At 36.0% G+C, this 22,110-nt stretch overlaps 1 pseudogene; it reads right to left on the reverse strand.

The window, feature by feature from the left end:
• Nucleotides 1-21,307: 21,307 nt before the first annotated feature.
• LOC105992171 lies at nt 21,308-21,684 on the reverse strand (annotated as a pseudogene).
• Nucleotides 21,685-22,110: the final 426 nt, after the last annotated feature.

Genomic DNA, 22,110 nt, shown 5'->3' on the forward strand with positions numbered 1-22,110 from the left:
TAATAACAACAGATGCTGGAGAGGATGTGGACAGAAGGGAACGTTACTGCATTGTTGGTGGGAGTGTAAACTTGTTCAACCACTTTGGAAAGCAGTATGGAGGTTCTTCAAAAGACTCCACATAGAGGTCCCCTATGACCCAGCAGTCCCACTTTTGGGCATTTATCTGAATGATCACAAATAAAAAAGCTACCAGCACAACTATGTTTATACCAGGATTATTTACCATAGCTAAGATATGGAACCAACCAAGACTAGTTATTTAGAGGTGAAGTCTTACAGATATTTGGTTGGGCTGCCTTGATTCCAAATGTTCTTGAGGTCATTTTCCTGTGTAGCTAGGATTACAAGCATAAATTATTGTCATTGAGCACGTCCACACTTTTAAAAGGTTGCTTTATTCTTTCCATTGCATTGATGAGTTGTGTTGTTTTGTTCATTTGCTGCTACAAACATTTCATTGCATCACATAAAATACCTTTGATACTCAAATTAGTTTAACAATTTTAAATATTCATAATAATTGATAGCTTTATATAGTAGGGAAATTTTACTTTAAAACAGGACATTAACTTATAATGCACTGTGTGATTCTTTTGTTTGTTTTGTGTGTTATTCCTCCACACAATAATCCATTCTCACTGTATTTAATTCTGGTGTTCTGCATCTTGTATACACATTTTTCTAATTTGGGAAGGGGAAGGGAAATAACAAAATGCTGAAATATGTTAACCCATTGTAACAATGAGATGTACAAGACATTATGTTGAAAACAAACTTTACAATTTCAGGGTGGAGGAGGGAAGAGTTGAAGAAGTGTGGAGGGAAGGGATGATAGGGGAAAAACAAAGGAGGAGGTAACAATGTGTGATAGGGAATGTACTCATTACCCCACTCATGTAACTTTAACCCCTCTGTACAGTATTTTTACAATAAAAATATATATGAAAAAAGGACATTAATGAAATCATTGGAAAGTCCAAGGATTTAATTTCTCACACAGTATCACACTTCAATGGGCAAACAATGCACCAAAGAGGAAGCTGTCTTCAAGGTTGTGCTCAGCAAGTAAATCACATCTATTTCTTAGCTTTTTCAAGATACAGTAATCCTAATAGCAATAATGAAAACATAGTTGCAGCATATTTTGTGCATTTTATCAATACACTAGTTGGAAATACAAAAGGTTTTCAGGCAATAGATCAAATTACATTGTCCTCTAGGTGACTGGCAAATTGTAAAACTACTTTTTCTAAGCAGTGCCAGACACTCTGTGTGCATAGTCCTGTGTGCATGTGAAGTTATGTAGATAAGGTGGTCAAAGGCAGTATGTGGCTTACAGTCATTTCCACAGAGATAATAGCGAATCTTATCTTTAGACTTCAGCAAGGCAGTGCAAGAAATAGTTCCTTATTACTCAAGTTGCTGTGTAAATGGTAAAAAAAAATATTTTAATTTAAAAATTCATTTCCCTTCCTTGACTTTTTATTTTGAGGCCAAGTCTAGTTTCTGGTTACCACTGAGCTTTATTGTAAGGACTTGGATAAGATCCTTTCAGCTACTCTTCAAAAGAATAAAAATGATTATTAGAAGACATATCTGTTAGTCATTTCAAGTAAATTGGAAAATAAATTCAATGCAGAAATGTTAGCAGCAGATACAAAAGATCCTGCTATATATAAGCAGATAATTACATAAATTTTACCATAGTTCAAATAAAGACTGTAAGAGAAATGTTGAGGAGTGATTGCTAAATGGCTAACCTAGTAAAGACAAGCTATTGGAAAAGTAAATTTCCAAGAAGTATTATAATATTTTGATCCAGGATATTTAAGTGTTATTTCATCTGTATTAGTTGAAGGCTTACCATTTGTACAAGGCATGTAATTATTTCTTCCCACAACTCTTCCTCTGCATACCCTTCTCCAGTGAATTCACATTCTCAGTAAGGGGACTTCTGTGCTGACAACACAGTTTTATTCCTGATTTGAGTGATGCAATGTGAACAAAGATTTACAAATTATACTCTTTTATTACAGCAAGTAGTCTAACTTTAAGAGAGTTCAGTCAGTCTCAGTGCAGCCAAAATTTAGGGCCTATGTGTTATAATGTTCTACAATTTAAACTAAAGAATGTAAACATTGAGGAATAAATAGACTAAAAAAACCATCAAAAAATTAACTTCTAAGATGTAGTATTAGTAAAGTGGTAGAAAAGCAGGTGCTAACCTTCATTCCTCTAAGTAGTTCTGAAAAAACAAGTACAAATGACTAATTTTATGAGGGCATGTGAAACACAGGTAAAGGGTATAGATGTAAGGAACCAAGTAAATGTTAAATTAGTTAAAAGATAACTTTTAAAAAATGCCAGGATGTGGGTGGTTTGCGCCTTTGATTCAAACTAAATAAATGACTGCATTTTTGTTAAAGATAATATAATTCATAAATCCTGAATCAGCATGGAGGGACAAACAATAGAAAGGACATAACTAAACTGAGAAATAGAAGTGGAACACAAGTTTTGATCTTACACAAAAATAGTTACAAGGCACTACTGTAAAAACTGAATATCAATAAAATAGGAAAACATCAAACATAGAAACGCATATATATTCTTCAAGAAGAAATAGAACATCCGAGCTGACCTATGACAAAGACAATAAATTATTAATCTTTTTAATAGTAGTAATAGTGGAAATACAGTCAGTAATAACAACAATAGAACATTATAACAAAAAACAGGGCCATATTACTGCACTGGTAAAATATATATATATATATATATATATATATATATATATATATATATATATATATTTTTTAAACCTTAAGGCAGGGTACACGGCTTAGTGGTAGAGTGTTTGCCTAGCATACATGAAGCCCTGGGTTCAATTCCTCAGTACTATGTACATAGATAAAACCGAAGTCATGCTGTAGTTCAAGTGGTAGAGTGCCAGCCTTGAGCAAAAGAAGCCCAGGACAGAACCCAGGCCTTGAGTTCAAACCCAGTACTGGCCAAAAAATAAAATAAAATAAGGGATTAACAAACGGTATCTTTTAAAAACTTCCACAAATCAAGACAGAAATATTCCTTATTTTGTAAGGTCAGTATTCCCTTCACACTAAAATCAAATAAAGTTACTCTAAGAAAATATAATCACAATCATGATTGCTTATGAATATTGGTGCATAAATCTATTACAGTATACTAGAAAGTGAAATGCAATTGATCATTAAGAAGACTATGCAATAGATTCAGGTAGAGTGTTTATAAGAACAGAAAGATGCCTCACAATAAAAAATTAATCATTGTTATACAGTGTATTCATGGAAAATGTAGAAGTATGTATTATCCCAATTGATGAAGAAATAGCACTAACAGATCAAAACTTTGGTCATGATTTAGAAAAAATAAAAACAGAGAAGACTATCAGTAAATGTTCTAAACACATTAAAGGTAATATGAGAGGCTGGGAATGTGGTTTAGTGGTAGAGTGCTCCCCTACATGCATGAAGCCCTGGCTTTGATTCCTCAGTACCACAAAAACAGAAAAAGCCAGAAGTGGTGCTGTGGCTCAAGTGGTAGTGTGCTAAGCTTGTGTAAAAAAGAAGCTCAGGGACAGTAGTTCAAGCAAAAAAAAAAAGGTAATATGTTAAAACACTACATTATGCTAAATTATAAAAGGGTAAAACTGTCCTTGTAATAGGAATAGGACACATCTATATTTTTATCATTACTCTATAACAATATTTTATAAATTCTCATGAAAGTAATTAGGCAAAATAAAGAAATAAAAGTCAGATAAATTAGGAAGCAATTAAATTATCTATAATAGAAGATAACTTGATCCTCAATACAGAAAGTCCTCAGGATAAAAATTACATTGGAAAAGTACTAGAGCTTATAAATTCAGCATGTTCCTCTCCCACAGTATAACCCTGTATTTGATGTGGGTGCACTGAATCTTGTATACACACTTCTCTGATTCGGGGAGGGGAAGGGAAAAAACAAAATGCTTAAATAAGGATACAAGTTGACCCATTGTAACAATGAGATGTAAAAAAAAACACTACATTGAAAACGAACTTTACAACTTCGCTGGGGTCAGGGGAGGCAGGGGGAAAGGGAGGTGTAGTTATGGAGGTGAGAGGGAAGGGAAGGTAGGGGGAAATCAATGGAGGAGGAGGCAACAGTCCTCAATAGGAGATGTACTCATTACCTTGTTTAGGTATCTGTAATTCCTCTATACAGTATTTTTACAATAAAAAGCATACAAAAAAATTCAGTAGAACTGTAGGGTACGAGATGTACATGCAAATATCAGATGTGTTTCTCTGTACAAGCAACAAGCAGCATGAAGAGAAAATCAGGTGAACAACTCGATTTACAATAAGCATCTCAAAGAAGAAAATACTTAGAAATTAACTAACGGGTGAAATTCTTTTACACTGTAAGCTACAAAGCAGCTTTGAAAATAATAAGAAGAGTGCAATGAATTCCTTGTTCATATATTATGAGTCTGAGTGGTGGCAAACATGCCAAACATACATACAGATATAATACAATCCTGTCAAAATCCGAAGATCTGTTTTTCTGAAATGTAATATATATTGACATTCAAATAGACTTATAAGGATCTTCAAATAGATGTAATGAAAACATACAGGTGAAATTCCAGCTACTTGAGGGCAAATATAAAAATATTTTAGTCTGAAGCTATTCCAAACAAAAATATAAGACTATCTTTTTTGAAAAAGTAGCCAGGTATAGTGACAGATTTATAATCCCTGATAGTCAGGAAAAATAGTTTTTAGAGTTATACAAGGCAAAAATCACCAGAATTCCAGTCTCAACCCATAAAATGGACATAATGTACAAAGCCTGGAATCCCAGCAACTAAAAGCCATAGAGATAAGAATCATAGTGCAAATCTGAGTCCTTGCAAAAAGGGTGAAACACCATCTAAAAAGTAAATAAGGCCAAAAAGGCTGCAAATATGGCTCAAGTACAACCTTGAACATGAAATGCCCTGATTAAAAACTCAAGCAGTGCCAAGGGAAGAAATAAAAAGTGAGGTAACTTGTTAGCATCTCATTCCAGATTTTAAAGCTTACTACATATATTGAATGCATCAAAATACAATAGTACTGATATTAGCATAAACATGTAGATTTTGTCTTTTGTTCTGTAATTCAAATGTTGATCTAGATTTATCTTTTACCTCTTTCCTGTAATTTTATAATCTAAATTAATCAGACATAATAAAAAGGTAAACTTGGGAAAATGATAAATCATATATTCTTACAGATATTAAAAGTATATGCTTGGTCTGAAGAGAATATTCAATTGGGATTACAAATAAATTAATGTCTGGCCTCATAATAAACTGAGATTGAACTTTCAGACACATGTCCTTCTATTTTGATTGTGATTAACTCCCTTTATAATTTATAGAACTTATGTGCTCATTGCAAGATGAAAATAAACCTTCTAATGAGCAATAGTTTCAATTCCTATCTATCCACGGGATAATTCAGTAGAATTTATTAAATTCTTTAAAGTATCTGTAGAGAGTACCCAAACGAACATTTAGAAAGTGCAAATCATACCATTAAGAAGAAAAAAGTGGAGTTTACATGCAGAGTCTATCTTCATTTTTAATATTTTTGCACATATTCTTTATATTCTCCATTAAATAAATAGAACTTGAGTGGACAACATACAGTTAGGCAGCATTATTTGTTATACCTAAAGCACTATTTAATTGAAAGTACAGCTTTCAATATTTTTCGCTAATCATTGAATGTAGTGAAAAATATATTCTAAACAGTTTCTGTGAGTTTAGGAACAAGGGTATAAAACTTTTGATCCAGATAGATTGTATTAAGTTTTACCCACTCTCAAGAAATTTAACCTGGCAACAAATATTTTATTTAGGCATGCAATTTTATTGAAACTTTATGGCTCACTGCTTACACTTGTATTTTTTTTTAATTTTGTTTGCCTTTGAAATCACTACTCACCTATATGGAATGTATGTGCCAATTCTATTAGCTATTAGAGGATCAAAATCTCTTAAACCTTTACAAATAGAGTGTTTGGCCCATATTGATTGAGTTAGATTTTTATAGTGTGTAAATTACTCCCTGGGAGAAAGTTGGACATTTTGGGAAGCTGTGTGAACTCTTCCTTGCCACTTGGGTACCATTAAGTTAGTGCTTCAGTGGATTAAAGAAGTCATTCAGCTTCCAAAATGCCAAATTGACTCTCTGGGAATAGTATTGAGGGTAGCTGCTCAGTCACTGTTGTTTTTTATATTATCAACTTCCACTTTGTGGATGAACTTAATGGACATTAAGTGAGCCAGATTCTAACAGCATGGGAAACCATCAAGGCTAAATCAGCCAGCTCTTGCCTAACTTGAGAATTCAGCCACAATTTGGTGGTAAGATTGGAAGTAATTGTTTAATGGCTAAAGATGTCTAGATGGTCAGGTTAAAATGAATAGCAAGAATTTTGATAATTCATCTGAACGATTTGTTTCAGAAGAACTTTTTCTTACCAAATTGAGATCTAAACATCAAAACTACCTGAAAACAAATTACCAATTAGAATTATTTTTCCTGAGAAACCTTATTTTAAGGATTTCCTTGCAATGGTCCATAAAGTGGTATTTTAAAAGAAGATACACTTGAAGTTGTTAGGAAACATTTTAGTGCGATATTAATATATTGCTTTTTAATTTTTTTATTATAAAGATACTGTACAGATGGCTTACAGTTATATAAGTAAGGTAATGAGTACATTACATATCGAGCAATGTTACCCTCTCCTTTGTTTTTCTACTATTCCTTCCTTCCATACCTCCCCAACTGTTACTTCCTCCGACAAAGTTATAAAGTTTGTTTTCATCATACTGTCTGTATGTCTCATTGTTACAATTGGTTGACCTGTATCATTATTTCAACATGTAATAATTTCCCTTCCCCTCTCCAAATTAGAAAAATGTATATATAAGATTCAGGGCAGTGGAATCAAACAGTGTGACAAAAAAGGTTATACTATGGGGAAGAACATACAAAAGAAACAAAAAAAATCACATAGTACATTAAAATAAACAGCTCATATGGTCATATGTACATAGCCATTGAGCTATTATACTCACCTGCTAAGATTTTTCTAGATATATATTAATGATTACAAATAAGGGAAACCATGGGACCTATATTTGTTTGGGTCTGGCGTACATCACTTAATATCATTTTGTCCAAGTCTTTCCATTTCCTAACAAATGGGTGATTGTCATTCTTTCTAATGGAGGCATAGAATGCACACACACACACACACACACACACACACACACACATATCACATTTTCTTGAACCATTCATCTTCAGAGGGTCATCTGGGTTAGTTCTATAGCTTAGCTATGGAGAATAATGCTATGATAAATATAGTTGTGCTGGTAGCTTTAGTACAGCCTTGTTTGTGATCATTTGGGTAAATGCCCAGAAGTGGGATTGCTGGGTCATAGGGAGTCTTTTGAGGAACCTCTGCACTGCTTTCTAAAGTGGTTGAACAAGTTAACACTCCCACCAACAATGCAGTAGGGTTCCCTTCTGGCCACATCCCCTCCAGCATCGGTAATTATCAGATTTCTAGAGTATGGCCATTCTAACGGGTGATGTGGAATCTCACTGTTTTGATGTGCATTTTCTTATGGCCAGAGAATTTGAGCATTTCTTCATATGTATATTGGCCATTCTTAATTCCTCATCCGAGAAGTCTCTCTTTAAGTCTTTAGCCCACTTACTAATTGGCGGTTGTTTCTTTGAGGATTTGTTTTTAGGGGATTTAATATTTTAGATATGAGAACTTTGTCTGTTGTATGGCTAATGAAGAGCTTCCAATCTGTGGGCCTTCTATTTATCTTGCTAGCTATGTCCTTTGCCATGTAGAAGCTCTGCAGTTTCATGCAATCCCATCTGTCCAACCTTTCTTTGATTTGTTGTGTTTCTGGGTCTCTATTAAGAAAATTTCAGCCTGTTCCAAGGAGCACTAGAATTTCTCCTATTCCTTCCTGTAATGTTTCCAGGGTGTCTGCTTTGAATTTGAGGTCTTTGATCCATTTGGAGTTGATTCTGGTGCGGAGTGATGTATAAGCATCTAACTTTAGTTTTCTACCTGTGTTTAACCAAGTTTGCCAGCAGCATTTACTGAAGAGGCTGTCTTTTTTCCATTCTTTTTTTTGACTCCCTTAACGAAGATTGCTTCTTCTACTACATTGAAGAATGAGGTTTGGATATTCATAGGTATCGCATTGAATTTGTAGATAGCCTGTGGCACTATTGCCATTTCATGATGTTAATCCTTAATTCTGCTTTATTTTCCTTTTTCAGGTTTTTAAAGTTTTCATACTAGAGGTCCTTCATGTCTTTGGTTAAGTTAATTCTTAGGTATTTTTGGGGGGGCAGGGGTCTATTTAAAAAGCACTTGCTTTCCTGATTTCAGCCCTGCTCTTCTCATTATTGGCACATAGAAAAGGCATTGATTTTTGAATTTTGCCAAAGTGTCAGATCAACTCAAGTAACTTGGGAGTGTTGTCCATAGGGTGCTTAAATACAAGATCATGTCATCTGCAAAGAGGGAGAGTGTTACTTCATCTTTCTCTATTTGGATCCCCTTTTAGGTTTGCATCTTGTCTTATTACTCTAGCTAGGCAATCCAATACTAAATTGAAGAGGAATAGAGAGAGCAGATATCTTTGTCTTGTTCCTGACTATAGAAGAAATGGCTTTAGTTTTTCACTATTGAGTATAGTGCTGGCTGTAGGTTTGTCATACACAACCTTTATTATATTGAGGAATGTTCCATGAATTCCTAGTCTTTTCATCTAATGTTGGCCAGGTAATATGGATTTGGAAAATAACTGGCAACAAAAAGTCACAGTAAAATTTGCAGTATGTTCTGGCTTCCCTATTCTTACAAAAACTGGTTGTATGGCTCTTAGAATGACCAAAGTTATGCTTTAAAGATGACACATCTGGTATGGTAGTCTGGATAGTGCCTTTATTTTATTTTAGAGCTAATGTCTTGATATGTTGATTAGCTGGCCTCAATCTTAGATCATCATACCTGAGTCTTATTATTTGCTGGAATTTCATGAGTGTATTTCCACTCACAGTTGAATAATAGCCACTAAAAGATTATGGCAGCCTCTACAATTTGGCACAGGCCAAAGGAAGACAATAGAAAGAAACAGTTGTGGCTCAATCTTGATTTAGCTCCATAATATTCATTTAAGAATTCTGACACTTTTGATAGTCTCAAGGAATACATTTGTATTATTTCATGGCATGAATTTACAGATTTGTTTTAAAGAAGCCATAAAACAATCATAGGGTAAAAACATGCAAGTTCGCTAGATGGGCTGTAGATTAACTACTCTGTGTTTTGTTTGTGTATGAATAAACAAAAATGAAACATACTTGTTAAGTCCCTTTCTCTGGGAGGGTTTCTGTTTCTTTGGTTAACTAAAACTCTATATAGTTATTCAATTACCCATACAGTCATGAGCAGTCAGGAAAACATCCAGATCGTGATAAGGATTTCTAACACAATTTATCATCCATTCTATTCTTTTGAGGCTCTGTTCATCTATCTCTTTCTCTCTTTTTCTTTCTCTCAATCCCCCCTCAGTAACTTAGTCTTCTTCGAAAATTGGCCAAGACAATTCTTCTTTCCTGGTGTGTTTATATATTTGTCACTTTCTTCCAAAGTTGATACCACTTCATAATTTCTTTCAATAGCAGTGAAAACTGCCAAATTTGAGTCTGTAATGTGGTCTTTTTCCTATTTTTACCTATCTTCTCTTCAAAAGAGTGTACTCTCAGTTCTAACCATGAAAACATTCTACTATAACTTCTATGTCATTCCTTTTGTTTGATTGTAGTGATGCTACTTAGTCTTCCCTGCTCCAAGTAACTAATCTTTTCAACAAATTAATAAAGGCCTTTAGTATTCATGTACAGTATATCTGTTTATGCATAGTGGTTTGAACTTTTTATCTTTTTATTTATGTTTGTCTGTCACAAAGCTAAGATTCTTTGTCAACATCTTTTCTTTCTTTTTTTTTAGTGATGGACTTTCTTATTTTTAAAAAATGTGTCAGTACTTTGTTTTGAACTCACTACTTCATGCTTGCTTAGTAAGTACTCTTCCCCTCATTTCACACCTCCAGCTCTTTTAGTTTTGGTTGGGTATTTTTTTTTATTTTTACTGTGAAAATACTGTACAGAAGGGTTACAATTACATGAGCAAGGTAATGAGTGCATTTCTTATCAAGCATTGTTGCCTCATCCTTTGTTTCCCCTTACCATCCCCTCCCATCTCCCTCACTCCTCCCTCTGCCCCCCCCCCACGCCAAAGTTATAAAGTTCATTTTCGACATAACATTTTGTACATCTCATTGTTGCAATGGGTCCACCTGTATCCCTATTTAAACAATTTGTTTTTTTCCCTTCCCTTCCACAAATTATACAAACATCAAATACAGTGAAAACAGGGGTTATACCATGGGGGAGGGACATACAAAGCAACAAAGAAATATCTTGTAAATGCTCCTCCAACTCTTCAATGAAATTGAAAGAGAAAGTTCACTACCGAACACATTCTATGAAGCCATCATAACCCTCATCCCCAAACCAGGTAGGGACTCATCAAAGAAAGAGAACTATAAACCCATTTCTTTGATGAACATTGATGCAAAACTTCTCAACCTAATTTTATCCAATCGACTTCAACAATTCATCCAAAAAATCATACACCACGATCAAACAAGATGCGAAGCTGGTTCAATATACGCAAATCAATTAATATAATCCATCACATCAATAAGAGCAAAGATAAGAACCACATGGTTATGTCAACATCTTTTCTAACTCCTCTTGCTATTTTATACATACTCTTATCATGAACCATTGACTGTTTTGAAAGGCTGGTAGGAAAAATTAATGAGAGAAGTCTTAGTAAAATCTTTAAAATTAATTATTAAAAAGAATTTTCAGGCCTATATTTCTGTAAAACTTGCTGAAAATCAGACATTTATCCAATAGCCCACTTTTGGTGGAGTCAAAGGAGAACAGTTCAGAGATGATTACTGCTGATTACTTCTGGTGATTGCACCAAGGTTTCAGTTAATTAGGGATAATTGTAAAGTTGACATATGTGATAAGACTGGTAATTATCTGATGACCTTATTGGGCTCACTTCTTGGCAAGTGTTAAGTATATAAACTGTGTACAAAGCTGCTGATCTAACAAGGAGCATTATTGCTGAAGTAAAATAGATATGTTAGTTAAATACCTATTTGTTGCAACTAAATATGGAAGCAGCTATTGGTGTGGTGAATTCTCAAGAGACTAAAATAATGATTGAGATTGAAATAACCATCTAGGCTGACTAGCCAACTTGCAGCAGCCTAAGAACATTATCTACTAGAACACATGGTATTTAAATTCTTGTTTGTACAATGTTGATGGTTTTCTGGATCACCAGTCAACTGATTCCACTTATTGGTTGAAGTTAATTAGGAACATTAATTGCATAAATTATTGTTAAAGAAAACTTTGAATTCTTCTTTGATAATATTATATTTTCTGCAAAATTAGAAATGAATATGTCTGACAATATATAAACAAATATAAACAAATTATTTAATGCATACAGTATGAAGAAAATTATAAAGATATGCATCATGTTCTATTTTTTCTGGAAAACTAATTTTAAAAAATTGTGGGAGAAATTATCTATTCCAGTGAGACATTCTCAGTCATGAGATGAGTTTCAACATAAAGAATTTTGCTTGTGTGCTCATATGGTGCCTGGTGCATACTACAGATTGAATTTTTCTCATCTGAAGGGCTTTGGAATAGAAGTATTTCAAATTTTGGTGTTTTCAGACCATACGTATTTAAATAAATATATTGCGCTATCTTAAGGATGGGATACAAGACTACATATAATATATAAATCATGCCTATAATCACTTCATGCAATAGTATAAGAGGTTAAACCTCTATTCTTCTTTTCTCTGTAGAACTCGGCTTTGGTATGGCCAAGTGATTCAGTAGAGAATTTAAAAATTGGGAAGGAAAACCTGAGTAATGTTTCCTCCCTGAGATTTTATGGACTTATGGTTTGGAGCAGGAGGAGGGAAAAGAAATAAAAATCAAGAAGTATGGAACACTGACTAAGAGCAAACAAAATACATCTTCAAGTTTGTCCTTCACTAGTTGGCAGAAGTACTTGAAGAAAGTCTTGGCCAAATGCCCAGATGAAAAATACCTCTAAAGGAATGTACCTGGGCTACAAATAAAGGCATACAAGAAAATATGACTGTGTAAATGCACCTGAGCCAGAGGCACCAAGATTCCTTGCCTATAAACTATTCATGGACTTAAAGCATGGAATGTATATCAAGTCTTTTGAAGAAAAGCAGCTTATCTCATGGGAAAGCCCAGTGATAATTGTCTAGGCTTGAACCTAAAAAAAAAAACTGTAACCAAATTTTTAGCCAAATAAGGTTTTAATGAAAAGCTAAAGTTTTAAAAATAATTTAATGGACACAGAATAAATGTGAGGATTTCTCCACATATGGTAGCTATTATTATTTCAGTTATAAAATTATACTTTGTTTATCCTACCATTTTAGAAATTATCTATAAACTTTTTCTCTATTTTTGCTTATTTGTTAGAAGGCTTCCTTTAGGTACCTGAACAAGAAACACTTAGTTTTGATGGTATTGTTCTTACTTTAGTAGACCCACAAGCAGTCAAGCCATTCCCATTTTAACTTCTAGCTCTGAGTAAAATGACATGCTGCAGTGAGAAATTGGAGAAAAGGTAAGAATCAGAAAAGCATCAATGCTGTGGAGCTTAAGTATTTGAAGAATTTAGCATGACCCTGAAACAAGTGAAGCCAAATGTAGTATTTATGTGATTAGTTATAAAATGAGACTACTAATTTGAAAGCTGAAACTGACTAAAAGACATTTTACTTTACATTTTCTGTACTCTACGTATTCATTTATTATTATCCCAATGTGGATATGTATGATTTATAGCAAGTATTTTTGTATACCTCAAATAATTTATGTAAGTAGCAGTTGACAATGAAAATTCTGGCATGCAGAGTTCAAAAAACAGAATGGTTATCTTCCATTCACTGTATTTGATGTCGGTATTATTTGTGGAGGGGAAAGGGAAAAACAAATCGTTTAAATAGGGATGCAGGTGGACCCATTGCAACAATGAGAAGTACAAGTCGTTATGTCGAAAGCGAACTTTACAACTTTGGTGCGGGGGGGGGGAGCAGGGAAGGAGGGGGGGACGGGGGACGATGGGAAGGGATGGGAAGGGGAAAAAAAGGAGGAGGCTACGATGCTTAATAAGAAATGTATTCATTATCTTGTCCATGTAATTGTAACCCCTCTATACAGTATTTTCACAATAAAAAATGCAAATAAAAAAGTAACATAACATATATTTATAATTAATTATTTAACATATTTAAATGCAGGTATGGTCATACTTCCCATAGGAGATCCTTTCAACATTAATAGCATGAAGTAAATCACCTAAAAGACAAACAAGAGAAACGGTGTGCAGTTAGGTCTGCACACTCTGTTTCCTTTAATAAATTGTCCACATGCTTCAGTGGTTTACTGCCTGATCTCAATTACTTTTAAGTACTTTATGCCATAATGCAATTCATAAGACATCAAATACATAATATGTAAATGATCGTACTATTGTCAAAGTAAGTTTAGTATTTTTAAATATCCATAAACAAGAAAAATGGCAAAACGGATTTTGATCCCACTTTCCATAAATATTTTTGAATTTATATTTTAGATTCAATATAATATGGTCAAATTATTTGAACTTCTCCCCTTCCTGGGTGCATATGCAAATTAAAATCAGTGAGATAAACATGTCTAAATTAATAGTCTTTTGAAGTTTTTCCCAAACAACATGATACTATAGTGTTTTTAGCATGAAATTTGTTCTTTTGGGTTAAATATAATATTTTTTAATTTTATTTTATTTGTGAACATACTGTACAGAGGGGTTATAATTACATGGGCAAGATAATGCATACATTTCTTACCAAGCATTGCAGCCTCCATGTGGTATATATACAAAATGGAATTCTATGTCTCCATCAGAAAGAATGACATTGCCCCATTTGTTAGGACATGGAAAAACTTGGAAAAAATTATATTAAGTGAAGTAAGCCAGGCACAAAGAAACACAGGTCCCATGGTTTTCCTTATTTGCAATATCTAGTATATGTATGAGTCAAGCAGAAAAAGTCAGATAATGTGATGTTAGGAAAATGAATCCTTAGATAGGTACTTTAATGTTTTTTTTCTTTCATGCATGTGTTTCTAACGCATTTATAAAATACAATATTTTTAATCAAACGTTAACAGAATGTAATGGTTATACCCACCACTTTACTCCTACCTATATTTCCCTAAAGGAAAGTATGAACTGAGAAGGTAAAGGATATCTTACAATTAAAATTCTTCACATGAACATTATTTTAATGTTGGTTTGCTAAGGATTTGATGATTTTAGGCTAAAGCTATAAAGTTCTGTCAGAGAGATATGAGACACATTTAAGGACAGATATTAAAGATAGCTATTGTTCTTTCACCCCATTTCCATGGCATAAATATTCCAGCTTGAAGCTGTTGAGAACTTTTTCAAAAGTATAGAACTGAGCAGTAGTTTTAAAATAAGAAGAAAGTGTATAACTATACCAAGAATCTGAACTTCACTTTTTTACAATAAATATTTTGATGATAATGATGATAATATCTTATATTATATCTTATAATAGATTATATTTTATATTATATATTTTATATAATATCTATAATATATTATATATGAAATATAATATATAAAATTATATATATGAAATATATAATATATGAAACATAATATATATGAAATATTTAATATGTATTATATATCTTATATAATATATAAAATATTATATAATATATACATTATATAATATATACATTATATAATATATTGTATATATTTTGTATTATATATCATATGTGATATAAGATATATAATATATACTATATTATATATAGTATAATATACTATATTTATAGAAATATAGTATAGTATAAATTATATGTAGTACAATATGACATACATTTTATATATATTATATATAATATATATCATATTATCTTATAATAATATCTCAAGCTATCTTTCTTTGTGTGCTGCTTATAGGAGTTTTAATTTAGGGCCATGCATTGTCCTTGAGCTTCTCTCTCTCTTTCTTTCTCTCTTTCTTAATTCTAGAGCTCTACTCTTAAGTCACAGTTCCACTTCAAGTATTTTGGTAGTTATTTAGAGATAAGTGTCTCACAGACTTTCCTGCCCAGTCCAGCTTCAAACCATTATCTTCAGATCTCAGCCTTTTGAGTAGCTTAGATTACATGAGTAAACCACCAGTGATCAGCTTCAAGATCTTTCTAAAATAATGTTTTATATATTTGTGTGGGTAAAATATGCCATAGTGAAATGATGCCAGAAAATTGGAGACTCCAGGTCTTGGTCCTCATATAGAAAACTTTTCTTAAAAAAAACATTAAAGACTGTAAGATAGGAGCTTTTGAAACCAAAGATTTACTGCAACCAAGAAAGTGTCATTCAAGAAGGAATAATCATGGCATTTCTATTTCCCTTTGCTCTACCTACCTCCTGATATATAGTGTAGTCACATGGAAAAATGCTATTATTAATTCTCTACCTGAACCCTAAAGGGTCCCCAGTAACTTTTTGAGTATACTAACCTATATAACCTATATTGAGTTTCCTACATGATTTATTTCAGCTTTGTTTCAAATTCAGAGATCAGGAAGGAAAAGACAGCATAGATGACTTTGCAAGTTGCCACAGATGGTAAAATAGATACTCAAAAAGCATGTGAGAGTTCTGAGGACACCATAGACTCCCGCTTTTTTTCATAATTTGAGGTTATGAGTTGAAGGAAATATTTCTATCAATAAAAATGGGTCACAATTTTTAGAAATGTTGACATAGTGTGAATCTTAACTTTTTTAGGTAGGGGGTAGGGTACTGGTCTTGAACTTGGGGATGAGTGCTATCCTTGAGCTTTTGTGCTCAAGACTAGAGATCTACCACTTGAGCCACAGCTCTATTTTCAGCTTCTGGGTTATTAATCAGAAATTGAGTCTTTGGGACTTTCATTCTTGGGTTAGCTACAAACAGTGATCCTCAGATCTCAGCCTCATAGGATTACATGTATAAGCCACTGGTGCCAATTTCAACATCTTTTTTTTTAAATTTCCTTCTTTTTCAAAAACACCTTTTCCAACTCTAGTCCCTAAAGTTTTCATTTCTGTCGGTAGTATGTGTGGTTCTGCTGTTATAGGGCTATAGGACTCTGTCCCTGGAGGGATTGTCCAGTCTTATCATTCACCTTGGAACACCATGTGCTCCTTCTGGTCATTTCCAATTCTGCAGAAGCAAGAGGTGCAAATGGGACGAAAAGAGTCCAGCAACTCATCTGGTAATTGGCCTCCACCACTTACCTCTGGTAAAAAACCCTATCAGGCATTGCCACCTGGAGGTATTGGGGGGATGGAATTTTAAGAATCTGATTCAGGAGCTCCAGGGGATTCCATTCCCTACCACTGGACCTCCTGGTCCATGTAGTCAAGAACTCAGTCATGAGTTGCTAAACAAAATACTAGTATAGGATCTGGGACATGGACAGGGAAAAATGTTCAGGTTCAGGTCCTTTTTCCAAACCATCACCACTAGGACTGTGAAGTTTAAGCATAGGTGAAAGACATTTCACTCCTACCCAATGAAGGAGAGCCTAGAGCCTCTTAAGAGCACTTACAAATAAGATTCCCAGCTTCCTCATTGGGAAGGCTGTCTCCCTATATTCCCTTCAGATAGGCATGAGTTGCTTCAGGATCCCTAATTGGCTATATGATCAAAGGTTCCAAAAGTACAGGCTTTTTTGCCTTGAGAACCTTGCCTCCCTTACATGCCAGACCTAAGTCAAAATATTCTTCCTTTCCCTGGGTGAAGACTGGAATCTTGTTTGAGTGGCGCAATCATTCTCCTCACAGGATTGTCACTTTACTGGGGTGAGGTTTAATGACCTTTCCTTTTAAATGTAAGAACTCTTCACCTAGGGTCCTTGACTTTGATGCCTAAATTAGAATTTCTGGACAAGTCATAATGGTAAGAAAACTTGTCATAGCTTCATTAAATAAACAAGCCCGTAAGCAGACCAAACAGACAAAAATCAGACAAACACATAGAAGGACAAGGCACTCTGTAACAGAGTGTGGGTGCTCTCAAAAGGAGAGACACACAGCTCCTTGGGCTGTTGGGGTATTTATATGGTAAAGACAGGGGAGCCTAGCTTTGAAGTTATATAAAGATAGGTGCTTTGTTTTTGCTCTTATCATACCTGGTGCTACTTTCTGATTTTCCAGGTAAGACTGCATCCTGCCATAAAACAGGTCCCTATCCTTGAGATAAGGAGGCACCCTGCTATCTACATTCTGGGGGAGGAGGTGGCTGAAGTTTGGGGAAGCATTTTTCTCAGGAAGGCATACATCCTATCAGACAAGTGTTAATTCTTGGGGTGAGGAGTGCATCCCTCAGGAAGGAATGCATCGTGTTGCCTCTCTTTAAAGCAAATACAGCACTTGATATTTCTAAATTTCATATTTCTGAGTTACTTTCACCAGGCCTGTTTCCTTAAGTTATCCTGCTTCATTCACCTAAAATGTCATTAGTTCTCTAACTCTTAAAGGAAACACTTCAAGGAATAACTTCTGTATTTGCTGTAAGCTGACCTCACCTCATTTTTCCCTAGTCTATCTGGCTTCAGAATCATGTGCAGATTAAGAACCACCTAGAGGGGTCAATTCATTGTATTGTCTTCTTTTGTGGCTTTTCTATTAGTATCAAGTAAACTTACTCTATTAATCTTAAACACTTTCCTGCCTATTGTTGTTGGCAGAGAAAATGAACTTGCACCTAGATATTTTCTATACATGCTAAAACATGAATGTCCCTAAACAAACATATAGTGCATAATTCCACAACCATATTGTTAGCCTAGAAGGCCTGCCCCATAACTTAACATACTGTTTCCCTAGGCAACACTAGGCCCATGTAGTGAAGACAGCAAATTATTAGCCCCTACACCACTTCCCCCAACCCCTTTGGGATAGCTATGACCATATAAGGTAGAGAGATCCCCCAAATCCCAGAGGTTATAAAAGGTCATCTGAGACAACAGCAGGCACTTCTCACTTCCTCTTACCTGGTGAGAAGGTATCTTTGCCTTTACTGGGAATAAACCTTTCATTTGTTTTTTCTACCTGGATGTCCTTGTGGTTTCTTGGCTAACATTGTTGAATGTCCAGGAACTAGGTTTATCTCCACGAATTTGCTCATCCCATGAGCCTCGTTCTCAATCACCTCTCTGCTAGTTACCCTCTTACCCTGAGAGTTGCAACTCCAGGAGCCCAGACTTCTACCAGACTGACAGAGCCACCATGCGCCCTCCCTTCTGCCACCTAGTGCTCTCCTACTTCCAATTCACCAGCCTTCATACATCTGCATGAGGTAAGTGGACTTGGGATTCCTATAGTGACATTCTTTAGTTTTATTCAGACTCCTAGTGCCAACTTTTCTTTAATCCACACCCAAAAGCTCCAGTACCCAGCTGCTGCAAGTCTCCAATTGAAGGCTTATTATCTGAGGCACTGGCCTAGGACTCAGACCTGAGACTCCAGGACACAGGGGTCAGGTGAGGACCTACCACTGTCTCCTGCCACATTCTCCCTAAGACTGAAATATTCCAGGGAAGCCTGGATTGTTTTGGCCTTAGATCAAGTCACCAATGAGTAATTCTCAATCTAAGATCCCATCTGACTCCCCCATACTGGCATATATGCGTTCTCTCCACCTAGCTCCTGGCCTTAAGTGCCAACATCTTATTGATCTGTACAACTGAGCATGGCCTGATTGAAACCTAGGGATTCCATCCAAATGGCCGCTTAAAGGCACCTTTAACTCCATCATTATTTGGGATTTATACACCTATTGTGAGCACTGGGAAAATGGAGCACATCCAGAACTTCTCTTTACTTCACTCTCTCTCTGTAAGTACCTACAGACTAAAAATTATCTCTCTCCAAACGAAAAATCATTTAAATTCTCCCTCTCAAGGCCAAACTGTCTTCAAACTCTCTCCCTCCTGCCTTCCCTGCTGTTCCTATTGTCACTGCCTCCATTGCCTCCAGACTTCTCAACCCCTCCTCCTTCTAACTTCTCAGGGTCCCAGTCAGCTCAGGCTCCCTCCTCCCATGCTAGCAGTGGCTTCCCTGCCCCCTCAGCCCCTCCTCCCACTCCAGCTGTACCTCCTGCCCCTTTTCAGCAGCTCCTCCTATGTCTCCTCCCTTGGGCAGTCACTGTCCCAGCCCCTTCTCTCACTTTGCTCCATCCCACTTATCAGCAGTTCCTCCTTCCAGTCAAGTTCTCAAAGCTAACTGTGCCACTGCTCCTCATTCCAGGCCTAGTCCACCCCTCCCCTTTCCAAGCCCTCCTATACTCACTCTACTCCACCGCTCCCACTTGCCTGACACGGCCCACTAAGTCCATCTATACTATAAATCTCCCAGTCATCTCCTCTAACTTTTCTTGTCTGGTATCAGCCTCTCTCTCTCTCTCTCTCTCTCTCTTTCTCCTTTCCTCCCTCCTTCTCCAGACTGTAGATCATTTCCCAGTAAATTGCCACCACTCCTGCTGATAAGCACTTTGAGTTGTGCCCTGAGAGTAAGATGCAGGCAGGGTCCCAGGAACCCTCCCTCCCCCCTCCATTCCCTCTCAAGGGCTAGCCATCCTGGATCAGTGGTTCCGGTTCCTCTTGTATATTCTTCCTGTCTGTAGCCGGTATGGAGTCTCTAAACTAAACTTTTCGTCTACTACAAACTCCTGCTAACCTCTGTCTCTGCCTCCCTCCCTGCCTCTCTTGTGGTCATAAACCTTACATTACCCAAGCACCTTCTAGACCCTAAATAAATGGAGCTCTGCCCTGTCTCGGTAGCTAATCCATCACTGACAGTGGCTGGCTGGCTGACACATTGGACCAGCTTCTCTCTTTTACTGCCTTTTTTTTTTTTGGCTCTCTCATTTTCTGACCCGAAAATGTCTCTGGGACTCAGACCTAATTCTATTATTTTCTCTTTCCTGAGTTCACCCACTTTGGTATCTGAATTCTTAATTTTTCCCTTAAGCTAAACTCCTCTAGGAGGCTACAAAATTAAAGTCCCTCCTGTCTCACCTCTTCCCTATCTGGATACCTCTATCCAATCATTTCCTCTCATTAAAAACCTGCCCAGCAACCCTTCCCCCAATTCTCTTTACTGGCCTAGGAAATTGACACATAAGAAGAGACAAAAGACACCTGGTGGGTTTTCTACACCCTCCCCTTCTCTTCCACCAAGCTAAATCTTCTTCATTCTTCTAGGTGTTAAATGATTTCAATTCATATTCTGATATACCTTGCTAACAGAATTACTGCCTCTCTTCACAGGCTGTGTAAACTGAGACCCAGCCATCTAATATATTTTGTTAGCAAAGATGTCTAAACTTATTCTATTGTCAAATTTCTAATTCTAAGTAACTTCTTACAGCAATCTTGGTACCTCTTGCTGGGAGGAAATTCTCCACCCAGTGCTCTGATTCTGCATTAATTAACTTCCTAATTACATAACTTCAGTACTGAAAGATAAGATTAAGTTCTGAAGATGGATAGTAGTGACAGTGGTCCATGAATGTAAGTTTACTTAGTTATAGTGAATTATAAAACTTAAAATTGTCAAATTGATTTATTTAATGTTATATATTAGAAGCACATTAAGGAAAACAAAATATCTATGTATAAATGGAACCATTTTTGATTGAAAATGTATGTGCCCTGGACTTTAAAATCTGAAAATGTCAGCTGGGCGCTGATGGCTCATTCCCATAATCCTAGCTACTCAGGATACTGAGATGTGAGGATCAGGGTTCAAAGCCAGCCTTGGCAAGGAAAGTCCATAAGACCTTTTTTTTTTTTTTTTTTGCCTCTAAACCATTTATTTCTCCTCACCCACAAAGAGGAGGGTGAGCACTTAACACTGAGAGCTGCAGGGGCCAGGGTGAGGCTGTGCTGGCAAGTCAAGCTGGTGCTTTCTCAGGCAAAGATGGCGCCATTCCAGCCCACATTGGTCGCGTTCATGTCGTAGTAGTTGATGTAGCTCCTGTCCGGGCTGATGCGTAGACTCTCGGCCAGCCAAGCAGTCCATACAGCAGCTTGTTGTTAAGTACGGTTCTGCACACCACCGTTCTTGCCCATGCTGTGCAACTGCAGAGCACGCAGGGCTTGTTCCAGCCATCAAAGGCCCTAAACTGGTCTGGTACCACGTGCACAGCAATATACTGCTCTGGCTTCCCTGTGGCCTGGGCCAGCTGCTGGCCGAGCTCAGAGAGGAGCCTGTCTGGCCCTGAGGCCCAGGGCACGTGGGTGTTCACGACGAACATCAGCATGATGGCCCAATGGCAGCAGGACTGAAGTGCAAGCACTGGAAGGTCCGTGAGACTCATCTCCAATAAACCATCAGAATACCGGAAGTGGTGCTGTGGTTCAAGTGGAAGAGTGCTAGCTCAGGGTCAATGCCCAAGCTCAGAGTTAAAGCCCCAAGACCAACAAAAAAAAAGAAAGAAAAAAATGAAAAAAATCTGAAAATGTCTTAATTAGAAAATGAAGCAATTTTAATTTCTACTTTTTTCCACCAAAGAATGTTAATGTATATAAAATGTCACTTTTATGTGGGTTTTCATAATTGCAGATTACATGGAAATGCAAGGCAAAATATAGTTTGTTTATTCATGCAATTGAGAATAATATGAGAGAGTTTCAGATACTTATCTATGAGGAACATTTAAGGAGGAAGAAATAATCAAATTATGCAA

The sequence above is a fragment of the Dipodomys ordii genome, unplaced genomic scaffold, assembly GCF_000151885.1.
Source record: "Dipodomys ordii isolate 6190 unplaced genomic scaffold, Dord_2.0 Scaffold80, whole genome shotgun sequence".
NCBI classification, from domain to species: Eukaryota; Metazoa; Chordata; class Mammalia; order Rodentia; family Heteromyidae; genus Dipodomys; species Dipodomys ordii.